General features: G+C 29.8%; 1 protein-coding gene and 1 pseudogene across 3 annotated transcripts in view; one reads left to right on the top strand and one right to left on the bottom strand.

The window, feature by feature from the left end:
- Positions 1-12,435, top strand: part of Flo2 (flotillin-2) — a 77,290-nt gene that overhangs the window by 33,958 nt on the left and 30,897 nt on the right. The window lies entirely within an intron of this gene.
- Positions 4,834-11,518, bottom strand: LOC114943105 (glucose dehydrogenase [FAD, quinone] pseudogene; annotated as a pseudogene). The gene is made up of 3 exons (XR_014926468.1): positions 10,974-11,518; positions 8,795-8,990; positions 4,834-7,424 (listed from the first exon to the last, which is right to left on the bottom strand). The product of XR_014926468.1 is annotated as a glucose dehydrogenase [FAD, quinone] pseudogene (transcript).

Raw genomic sequence — 12,435 nt, 5'->3', positions numbered from 1 at the left:
AGTTTACAAAAAAAAAAATAAAAGAATTAAACTAGTTTATAAAAAAATCAAATTTTCTAATGCATATTTTTAGAGGATCACATTCCGATCTATTAAAAAGTTCTAATAAAAAATTGAATAGGAGTTGTTAGTGTCATATCCTTATAATAATATGAGAAGATTTAAAAAATATTAATAAATATTTTTTTTATTAGTCCACCAAATTTTATTTTTTTAACTTGTCCAAAATTTGAAAAAAAAAATTAAAAACCTAATTTGAAAAACTTCTTAATTTTCAATGAAGAATAATTTTCTAAAGTTTTTCGCATTTATTTAATAGAAACCTCTTGTATAATCGATGATAAGATGCTAAGAGGCATATTATTATTGCGTATTTTGAGAATTTACTTTAATGAATTTGTTTGCAGTTTAAATTGACTATAATAATAATAATATTGATAATAAAGTAACAAAATCAACAAAATTCATAATTAATATTTTAAACAACCTATAATTTGGAAATTTTTCTGGATACATGTCTACATATATAAACTTTTTTTATTTCTATAGTCAATAGAATACGCTATTAAAGTTTGACCAAACCTTTTTTAAACACTCTGTACATCATAAATTTGTCACAATTATTACACATTTATGACTCATAATTTATAAAAAAATACTATAAAATATTAATAGAATAGGAAAGAATATAAAAAATTTTTTTTATAACATTGTTTATTTCACAAATATAACAACAAAAACACATTTAACAATTTTAAGATTACCCAGTTAATTTGCAAATTGGCTTAACATTTTATACTAATAAGTCACGAAGTAGCACATTAGCATTATAATCACACTTGTTTATAGATATATGTTATATACATATATACATATATAATAGAAAGAATCGATAAAAGCAAAAATTTGTGTAATTGCAATAAGTATAATGCACGATTGTAATATTAGCATATCAAAAATAAGTATAGGCCAAACTTATCTAGAAAATATATTTTTATCTTTTTTTGTATTAAATTTTTTTATTATCTTTTTATCGTTTTTTTATGTTAAAAATTCACCATTTTAGCTTCTTAATTTCTTTAATTTTAAAACGATAATAAAGTATATAAAATACCATGTATAATATAGGACATTATAGGATATGCATGCATGTGCGCATACATAAAATACAGGATCACACTCAAAGTGTTGCAAACTTATTGTTAATCTCGGAAATATTTTAGAGGAAAAATTCAGATTAAAAAAAAAGTTATAATGTTTAAATAGGTGTATTAACGACAGTTTACCATGAATGGCGTTGCCAGAGTCAACGCAAAGATATCTTGACTTTTTATAAATGGTATTTTCATATTTTTTATATATATACATATATTGATTTGTTACAATATTCTGCATAAAAAATTATAAGGATAAGAAATCTCATGAAATATTTATTTTCCAGTGTTTTTCCTTTTATGCATAAATTAATGAGAAGAATTGATTGGTATAAAATTATTTTTCAAGAAAAAATGTAGATACTAGTATGTAAATTATATGTTACGAGATATTTAATAGTTTATAAAAAATTATGTGAAGTTAAAGTAAAATGTTTCGTAAATTATTTGCTTTTTGACTATCCTATCTTTATAATTTTTTATGCAGAATATTGCTAGAACTTTAGTTACATAAAAAAATATGGTGGTTCCATTTATAAAAATTAATATGACCTTGCTTTAACCTTAGCTATTTAAACATAATTTTTGTCTGAAACATCTTTCTCGAAAATGCTTTTTTCGAGATATATGTTTGTAACACTTTAACTGATTTACCCTGGATATGTACATATTTTTAATTTCGCAAGAAAGATTAAAAACTTAAAAAAGAGTAAAAACTTAAAAATTTTCAAAGTTTTTACTTAGAGAAAATGTTCTTGCTCAGAGATGACCCTTAAATGAAGATACAAACTTTACAAGTGTCGCTTCATAAATTGTGGAAATTCCTTAAATTTTTCTGTATTAGGGATCCTCCACACACAACAATACGGATTCTGAAGATCTTCTAAAAACATTTCCTTGACATTTTCTCTTTGAATATTTTCTGTATGCAGAAACTTTAAGATTATTACTCAGAAAGAAAGGATTTGTGGCTTTCTATATCTATATACGAATTTTCTTCATCACTATGATGCATACAAAATTATTACTAGATCACTATTCGTTGGGCTTTGGACTCTTATTTTATGAATATCTTGTACACACACACACATGCACATATATGTATACACACACAAGATGTAAATAGGATATATTTGTATCTTTTAATGGTGTCAAAAACATCTCGTAGAGAGGAGACGTCATCTAAGATTATTCAATGAAATTTTTTATTGAAGTTTAGTTATCACAAAAAATTAGAGACGTTATAAAAAAAAGTTTAAATATATCATTTCCAAATTTTAAATTTTTTTTCCAAAAACAAAAGCTTTATACGAAAAGTGTCATTCTAAAAATATGTTAAATTAATTTTTTTTTAAATAAAAATAATATAAAAATGTTATTTTATTAGTTGTACTCATTATATGTATATTTATTCTATGCACATTATTTTATAAATTTTACATATGTGTATGTATATATATGTGCACGCGATTATATGTATGTGTGTGATTCGGAAAAACATAATGATCTTTCAATAATATCATTTAGGTTTAAAAATTATGAAACTTATATGTTAACTTATTTGGTATACACTAGAATATTATATAGCACATGAGTAAATTAAAAAATTTTTATAAAAAAGATTGTACCTGAGATATATACTATAATTAATTGTTTCTATAATTCCTTTTTATTTTATAATCTTGTAATTCTGCACCTTGAATTGACTTGCAAAGTCTTATTACTGAAATGTTTTTTTTTATTATTAATTTGCATATTATATGAAAAAAGAACTTCTACTACATTACTAAACAAAATTATTTATATATATTATCTGATTCCTTATTGCTTGATTGAATTATTATAACTGAATATAAAAAAGCTTGAAAAATTGTAAAATTATATTAAAATAAAATTGTAAAATTAATGTAAGAACAGGCTAACTCAAGAGCATAAATTATTAGGATGTTAGTGAATATTATAAATTTTTATTACTTCCCAATTATATACCATATTAAAACAATTAAAACATATTAATACAATTAAATCAAACGTTTCGACTGTACGCAGTCTTCATCAGTGGTGTCATATAGTATTAGTCAATTATAAAATTTTAAAAAAACATTTCGACGATGCGAACGATTACAACTTTTGATGATGTGTAGCATGTATGATTTTGAGGCTGAATACATCACTATATTGTTCTTGGATCATTTCAAGATGTTAATGCAGATTATTTCCAATGATGATTTTAAAGGTGGAAAAACTCTTGGCATTCCATCGTTTGAAAGCGTGGAATTGTCTTAGTTTTCCTTAATTATTGTACGTTTCTATATGAAATGACACACTTTTTAATAACTAATGTTAGGAAATTTTTTTGAATAATACAATGAAAATTGCTTACTATTGAATCTGCTAAATCGATGACTTTATAAATATTCACGTCACTGCTCAGTTACATATCACTTTACACGCTATCATGAAGAACGGTTATACATTTGGTACTTATATCGTAAGTTGTTTACAAGACATTATTTTCTACATGACATTCTCATTTTGTTTATTTCTTTTCTATGTTAGCTAATTTTTCAAGAACATCCAAATAAGACTCGCTGAGTAACTCTGTGTCTTTTTTTTAAATTTATACCGTTTTCTTGTTCTATTATATGTAGCATTTCAGAAATCAATCTTTTTTGGTCATCAAATCATACATGCTACACATCATCAAAAGTTGTAATCGTTCGCATCGTCGAAATGTTTTTTTAAAATTTTATAATTGACTAATACTATATGACACCACTGATGAAGACTGCGTACAGTCGAAACGTTTGATTTAATTGTATTAATATGTGTGATATAATAAAAGGCCAACTTAACGAGCTTATATGCTATTAATTGAAAAATTTATTTATTAATTTACGTCATACTATACAAAAGTTAAGATAAACGTTTCGACTGTACGACAGTCTTTTTCAATATCCTAATAATATGTTAAAAAATTAATTTAGTCATATCGACCTTATTATAAATACAACAATTATGAGATTATATGACGAACGCAGTACAAAATTCATGTTTGTTGGCATGAGTTAGAGCGTCAGATGCTGTTATATTATGTAACGACATTTTTTGTCACGAACATAACACTTTTTTTTAAAAAATTATTTCTTTTTACTTAACATAATCACAATGTGTACTTTTTTAAAAAACAAATCGATATCTGTAACACAGATCTGATCTGTGTTACAGATCTGTGTTAAAAAATTATTTCTTTTTACTTAACATAATCACAATGTGTACTTTTTTAAAAAACAATCGATATCTGTAACACAGATCTGTAACACAGATCAGATCTGTGTTACAGATATCGATTTGTTTTTTAAAAAAGTACACATTGTGATTATGTTAAGTAAAAAGAAATAATTTAAAAAAAAAAAGTGTTATGTTCGTGACAAAAAATGTCGTTACATAATATAACAGCATCTGACGCTCTAACTCATGCCAACAAACATGAATTTTGTACTGCGTTCGTCATATAATCTCATAATTGTTGTATTTATAATAAGGTCGATATGACTAAATTAATTTTTTAACATATTATTAGGATATTGAAAAAGACTGTCGTACAGTCGAAACGTTTATCTTAACTTTTGTATAGTATGACGTAAATTAATAAATAAATTTTTCAATTAATAGCATATAAGCTCGTTAAGTTGGCCTTTTATTATATCACATATTTTAATTGTATACGAGCCGAAGTTTAATTTATAAAATATATATATGTATTAATATGTTTTAATTGTTTTAATATAGTATAATTGGGAAGTAATAAAAATTTATAATATTCACTAACATCCTAATAATTTATGCTCTGGAGTTGGCTTGTTCTTACATTAATTTTACAATTTTATTTTAATATATAAGAGCGTTATAATTTTTTACTAATTTATTATTTTTAAAATTATATAACTTTGTAATCCATATTACAATGTAGTCAATCAGATATATCAAAATCACAGCGTATCGTATTACAAAATTTTTGATAGCTCGATTTATACTAATATAATATCAAAGCAATGCTTATTTAAAAAGAGAGCACCTTTATAAAAAAAAATTACTATTGTATAGTTAAATCCAAGTAACTTTCTTCTGGTCAGTTCATTTTTTGCTAGTACATACTTTCGCGATTAATTATCGACGATGGTCGTAACCAATCTTGCTTGATGAGATCGGCACCTTTCTCGCCGATCATGATGACAGGAGCATTTGTATTACCGCTACATATCGTTGGCATGATAGACGCGTCGATGACTCGAAGACCCGCGATACCGTAAACCTTCAATCTCGAATCCACTACAGCGGTGGGATCACTAGGTGGTCCCATTTTAGCGGTGCCCACCGGGTGATAGATCGTTTGGGAGATGTGTCGAATGTGGCACTCCCAGTAGGCATCGGAGCCGAATTTGAATTGTCTACACCCAGGCAATTTGATACGATGAAGCCTCGAGCCAAATTGCTTGAATACTTTCGCCTCGCTGATCTTAATCGCGATCTTTGCACCCTCCACTAAGATAGGCGATGTCCATAGGGTCGGTAAAGTAATTCGCGTTTATGACAGGACTGTGGTAGGGATTGGAGCTTTTGAGTCGTATAGTGCCGCGAGACTTGGGCCTCAACAGCACGGGTATAATGGTCCAAGCGTCTCGATTGGTAATCGGTTTAAAGACAGTATTGTAGACTTCGTCTGTAAACCCCAAAATTTTCCGGACCTGCACTCCCGCATCGGAATTAATAGACGCCGGCGCCATGTGAAACTGCAAGTCCGGATAGTCAATCGAGTAATTGGCGTACTTCGTGTTGAGGAAGGCGTAACCCTCAACGCCACCCAAAGTCGTCATGGGACCTCTGCCGTTGACCACGTAATGCATCGTCATCGGAGCCGCCTGGAAGCGATCTTGAACTATGGCAACTGGTTTATCGATGAGAAATGTCAAACCGCCCATGCCTACGTGATCCTGAAGGTTGTCGCCAACCCGAAGATCCTTTATAACGGGAATACCGATGTGCCGTAAGTGCTCCTTCGGCCCGATCCCCGACAGCATCAGTATCTGAGGACTGTTAATGGCACCTGCTGATAATATCACTTCCTTCCGCGCTCTCACCAGCTGTCTGCGACCGTCCCTGATGAATTCGACGCCTATTGCTCTCATCGTCAATGGATCGATCACGATTTTCGTCACGTGGCAGTTTATAGCTGTGTGAATATTTCTACGCAGTCGAATGGGTCGTAGAAAGGCTTTCGCGGTGGAGCATCTGTTCCCTCTGCGAATAGTTCCCTGAGATATCATAAAACCAGTCTGCCGTTCACCGTTTATGTCCCTATTCTCGTATCCCATTTCAACGCCGGCTTGAACAAAAGCGACCACCAAAGGTGTCTTCCACGGCGATTCCTGCACCGTTAGGTAACCGTTGGTCGCGTGATAAGGGCTTTTCTGCAGATAGGGATTCCGATTATCTTCCGACTTTTTGAAGTAGTAAAGGACCTGGTCGTATCCCCAGCCGGGGTTACCCAGCGACTCCCAGTAATCGTAATCGTGTCGGTTACCGCGCACGTACAGCATATAGTTGAGAACGCTACTGCCTCCCAAAACCTTACCGCGCGGCCAATTGCAACGACCACCCTTCATAGCCAGACAAGCCTTGCCAGTCGGTTCGGTCTTGTACTTCCAGTCCAGTTTGGTCAGTTGCAGATACGCGGCCAGAGATGGCACGTCTGTGATTTCATTCTCGTCCGGACCAGCCTCCAGCAACAACACGTTCCACTCGGGTATCTCCGAGAGTCGACTGGCAACTACCGCCCCGGCTGATCCTCCACCGATCACGACGAAGTCGTAATCAGAGTACAGAGGGTACCTGTCGATAGGTCGACTTTCGGGGTCCAATTGATCGTAATGATAATAAGAAAGACCCGCGATTAGCAGTGGCACGAGCCATAAACCTGTGCCCATTAAACTGATAGCACCTTTCAAAGCCGATGTCACTACTATCGTGCTGAAGACCATTTTTCAATGAAGGTCTCCCTACTTCGCGAATTTTTTGGAATATTCTATCCTTGCTGTTGTCGTTTTCTCTTTCTTCTCTTCTCATTGGCTGTCATAATGGAACGTCAGGTGACCACGTGCCGATTTTTTCAAACCAGCGAATGTCCAAAGATGCGTCAGTGTTTATATTCTTCATGATATTTCCATTGATTTCGGTGAAGCATCATTTCTCTCTCTGTACCGCTCCGTCCTACAATAACAAACAAATTAAATAAGAATAATAAAACGTGTTTATAGATAATAGATTTCATATTAAAGGCTATTAAAATGTTACTAAAAAAATATATAATACATTTTGTGATTTAGAAAAATTTATTTTGATGTGTGCACACGTTCCTCTTCTATTTACATTCGTTTAAATATAGCAGCTAATGTAGAATTTATGATCTTACAGTTTATTACATTTACAACTTTTATACATGTGATATTTGTTAACAGGTCTATAAAAAAATGTATATTTTTTTGTGTATGCATAGACGTAGTATACATAGAAATATCTGTAAAAACTGTGTTTAACATTAAATGTTGCATTGTTAATCTATGTTTGAACTTTAATTTTCTTATATTTTTATTGATAACTTTTTCATAATCAACAAGAAACAGCTACAAAATTTTTTATGGGTTACTCGATGATTTTAACATGCTAATCATCAAAATTAAATTTCTTTGTCAATATTTATCTTAGATAAAAATCTTGAGACTTTAATTTATATTTTTAAAGATATTATAAATTAATTAATAATTTATAAATTAATTAAAAGTGAAGATTTAAGAAAATTTATAAATAATTTAAAAAAAATTTTTTTTTAATTTATAAGTCATATCCGCAAACAAATGTTTACATATTTTTTAAAATCAAACGATAAAGTCTTTAGTTGTGAAAAATTAGTAGTAATAGTCTTTGAATCAAATAACTCTAAATCTTATTGAAAAAACCACGTTAAATAAATATGCACAAATAACGCTGCTTATTTATAGTCCATTAGAAAATGTAATAAATATACACTCATAAACTAGAATTATATAGACTATATAATTTCCATATAAAATTTGATATTAAGCATCTTCATGAAATCTGTATTACCGCTATATTGTTATAATATATTATTTTTATAATTACTAAACTGTTATGTAAGGAATGTAGACGGATCTTGTTGAACACATTATTATTTTTTCATATTAAAGAAGGCTCTCTCTATAAAAAAAAAATGTATGTACGTAACATCGCAGCCTTTTATTATTTCTACAAAAACAAAGCTAAAAGTTAAAATCTAATGTAATTAAAAATAGAGAAAAGTTTACTCATGACGGCGTGAAATAGCGACATGTTCCTGATCACGGAAGGAAAAGTGATTGGGATATCACGCAACAAGGGGAACAAGGAAGTGCCAGAATCGCTCAGAGAATTAAAGATGGTCTCACATCTCCGAATAGAATTTAATTTAATTTAATTTAATATGGATCACACGAAAGAGAGATAGAGGGAGAAAGAGATGCGACTTTTGTGGATACCGGATTCTTAATCTACTTGTAAATAGCATATAAAATATCTCGTTATACCCGGATCCGGAGAAACGAAATGGTGATCTCATAACGGGGAAAGGAGAAAGTATTTCACTGGCGTAAACTTTTGTTTGACTTGTTTCCTTCCACAAGACGAGACTCTTATGGAGTAGTTATATTATATATATGCTGCTTCTTTCAGTTCCTTCCGTTTTTACATCTTCCTTATTATTTGCCTCTATTTATCGCTAGTCTGAAACAAATTGCGTACTATTTCTCGAATTGTGCAATATTGTCATTTAATAATTAGACGAGATTTCGAGATAAACGTGTATTGACTCGTATTTCTTATAGCAAGAGGGTTCATCTGAAAGACGAAAATTAGTGATAATTGGCCAAATTTAAAAAGACGAGCAATTCCAAAAATTTGGAAAAAACACAAGCTAAAGAAATTGTTGATTTATAATATGTAGAAAGAGAGGAAGAAAAATTATATTTATTACAACTATTTTGCATGATAAATTAATTCTAATTTTGTAGCTCTTATAATTTTTAATTTCTCTATCATATTTTAATATTTTCAAAATATTTATTTTTGGCACTTTAGCAATTAAAATAATTAGAATATTTCTTGTGTAATTTCTTAAATTCAAAAAATTGTTTTTTAATAAATTAGTATATTTTTGTAATTTATTTTTTACAGTATACATTATATACTATAAAAATATTACTATAATAAGTATATAAATTTTACTATAATATACTATATATTATAGTATTTATATTTTTATCATATATATTATTGAAATTACAAAAATAATGTTAAAAAGATAAAATTTCAAAAAGCGTAAATAAAAAGAAACGACAAAGCGGAAAAACACATTCAATAAATTTTATACATATCCTGAAAAAGTAATGCAGATATACATAGTATATATGAAAATGTATATATGTGTATATTTAATGTGTTTTTTACTTCCTCTGATAAATTTCAAATTTATTCAAAATTATGTGATTTGCTGTATTTTGAATAATTAATTCTGCAATAAAAATACGACGCATAGTAATTAAAAATGTTTCAAAAGATCGAAAATTGTAAAATGTCAAGGTGAAAGTTTAACTTGTTAATTTCGAAATTCTATTGGAGACGTGAAAATTTATAATTTACGCAATAGCTTTCGGTGAATAATTTCGCAACCAAATACTTTCTCTGTAACGATAGAAAGAACCTTGCTCATCTTATTGCAGATCACGCAGATTTAATGATTTCATACGAAGTTTACGATGTAATTGGTTTACACATGTAAATGTTATGTAAATTTTTTTTGTCGTAAAAAAATACGCTGAAAGATCAAGAAATATGCATAAGATTATCAAATACATTATTTATTTTTTTTTGTTTGTATGCAACGCAATATGCAAGTGTTGCAACAAGCAAAAAGCATTATTAACATACTATAGTAATAATATATTCAATAAACTTATATAAGCGAAGGTGATTTCTCGAAGAAAAAGTAAAAAATAGAATAATTTTTTTTTATTGTGTTAGCACCATATTTAAAAGAAATAAATTGAAAAATTAAGACAATATAAGTTTATTGATTATTATATTGAACTTGTATATTGACTGACAATAAGAGCCAATTTTTTTTAACAATTAGCTAAAATCGAAACATTATTATTATAAATCGTTATGAATTTTTAGTATCAAAAAATGTTAATACATATATTTTTAATTGTATTGATATCATCACCAAAAATTATTAAAAACGTATCATAATTATTAATATTTTTAAAAGACCAAATTTAAGTGCAGTGCAAATAAAATGAAGATAAAATATAATAAAATAGAACATATTAAAAATATATTGAACTAGAATCGGTTTTCTCATATTGTTTACGCCGCGAAAAAAGTTTTATTTTAAACTGTCTTTTGGCATAAAAGTTTAAACTTTTTTCAATCAGGGAGAATCAGTAGAATTTTGCTAATATTAGATATTGATATCATAATTTACTAATAATTTATCGAGAACATATTATGTGTGACAAAAATAAGTAACATGTGTACTTGCAATATTTTATATACGATTATTTTTATAAATAATAATTATATAAATATATAAATGTCAGCTTCTCCTTCTTCGTTAATATTTTTAGTTTAAGTACTTTTATTTTTTAATATTATTAATTATTGAGAAGAAGAGGAATATTGTAATATAATTATTACACATAATACCACATCTTTAGCGGAAAAATTCATGCTCCTATCATTCACCTGACGTCGAACAAGCTTGATGATACTCCTCTACAGTTTCTTCAACATTGTGCTAATCACTCTTTATCACTACTGCCCGATGAATGAACAGTCATTGAACGGTCACTCGAGGAATGTTTTCACTCAACAGAATTAACAACGATATTCCGATTGATTTCATCGTTCGATGACATTTGCAGTCGCGCGGGAGAGACGCACACAGTACTGTGAAAATGTTGCCTCGAGAGGACCGCTAAATACCCAAATACTTCCAAAATATCTCGTGCCGGATAGTCGAGTGACTGCGATAGAGTCAGTAATAACAGTCGGAAGAACGTTACGGTACTGCACCGATATACCTCCATCCATTTCACTCTCACTTCTTCTTCCTCGTCGACATTCCCACTTGTAGCCTAGTCTCCTTGTTCTTCCCGGAGGCTCCCAACCGCACTTTGGCAGTGAAAGTATTTTCTTCCTGTGGTTATGCCCGTATACGCGCATCTACCTTACCAGCAAAAGTGTGGTAACAAAACGGTACTCGCGTGAACATACATCGCTATTTCTCTTACGCACATACACGTACAAAACACATACATGCATATAGCATGACACACGCGAAGAGATAATGTATTAGACCATTATATGCGATCGTATAAATAACGAGACCGTATTATCTCTTCGCGTGTGTCATGCTATATGCATGTATGTGTTTTGTACGTGTATGTGCGTAAGAGAAATAGCGATGTATGTTCACGCGAGTACCGTTTTGTTACCACACTTTTGCCTTACCAGCTGGTATGTGTTTTGTACGTGTATGTGCGTAAGAGAAATAGCGATGTATGTTCACGCGAGTACCGTTTTGTTACCACACTTTTGCCTTACCAGCTGGTAAGGCAAAAGTGTGGTAACAAAACGGTACTCGCGTGAACATACATCGCTATTTCTCTTACGCACATACACGTACAAAACACATACATGCATATAGCATGACACACGCGAAGAGATAATACGGTCTCGTTATTTATACGATCGCATATTATAATGGTCTAATCTTTTTCCGCGATGAGCAAAACAGTATATAATATATGTGTATATACGAGATATACTGGAGTGTATAAAGAAATGCTCATTAACTTCTTTCGCAGTCTTAATTACTGCATTGCATTTAATACGGTATTAACTTTATGAGAAAAAAAAAAATATTCTAACAAAATATGTGTTTTTAGAAATATTAAAAGAGGTGTTTATAATAATTTAATCACGTGTATTAACTACGATCATTTTTCAAGGTCACGTGAAGGTCAACTTTCTGTTTTTGAATAAAAATTACTGTACTGTAGTTAAATACAGTATTAACTTTAGAGAAAAAAATATTTTAACAAAATATGTGATTTTTTAAAAATATTAAGAGGTGTTTATAATAATTTAACCACGTGTATTAACT

This window comes from Nylanderia fulva, unplaced genomic scaffold (assembly GCF_048542155.1).
Source record: "Nylanderia fulva isolate GAGA-0341 unplaced genomic scaffold, ASM4854215v1 Scaffold93, whole genome shotgun sequence".
Taxonomy (NCBI): Eukaryota; Metazoa; Arthropoda; class Insecta; order Hymenoptera; family Formicidae; genus Nylanderia; species Nylanderia fulva.
The sequence above is the reverse complement of the archived record's forward strand: the minus strand, read 5'-3'. Positions and strand labels throughout refer to the sequence as shown.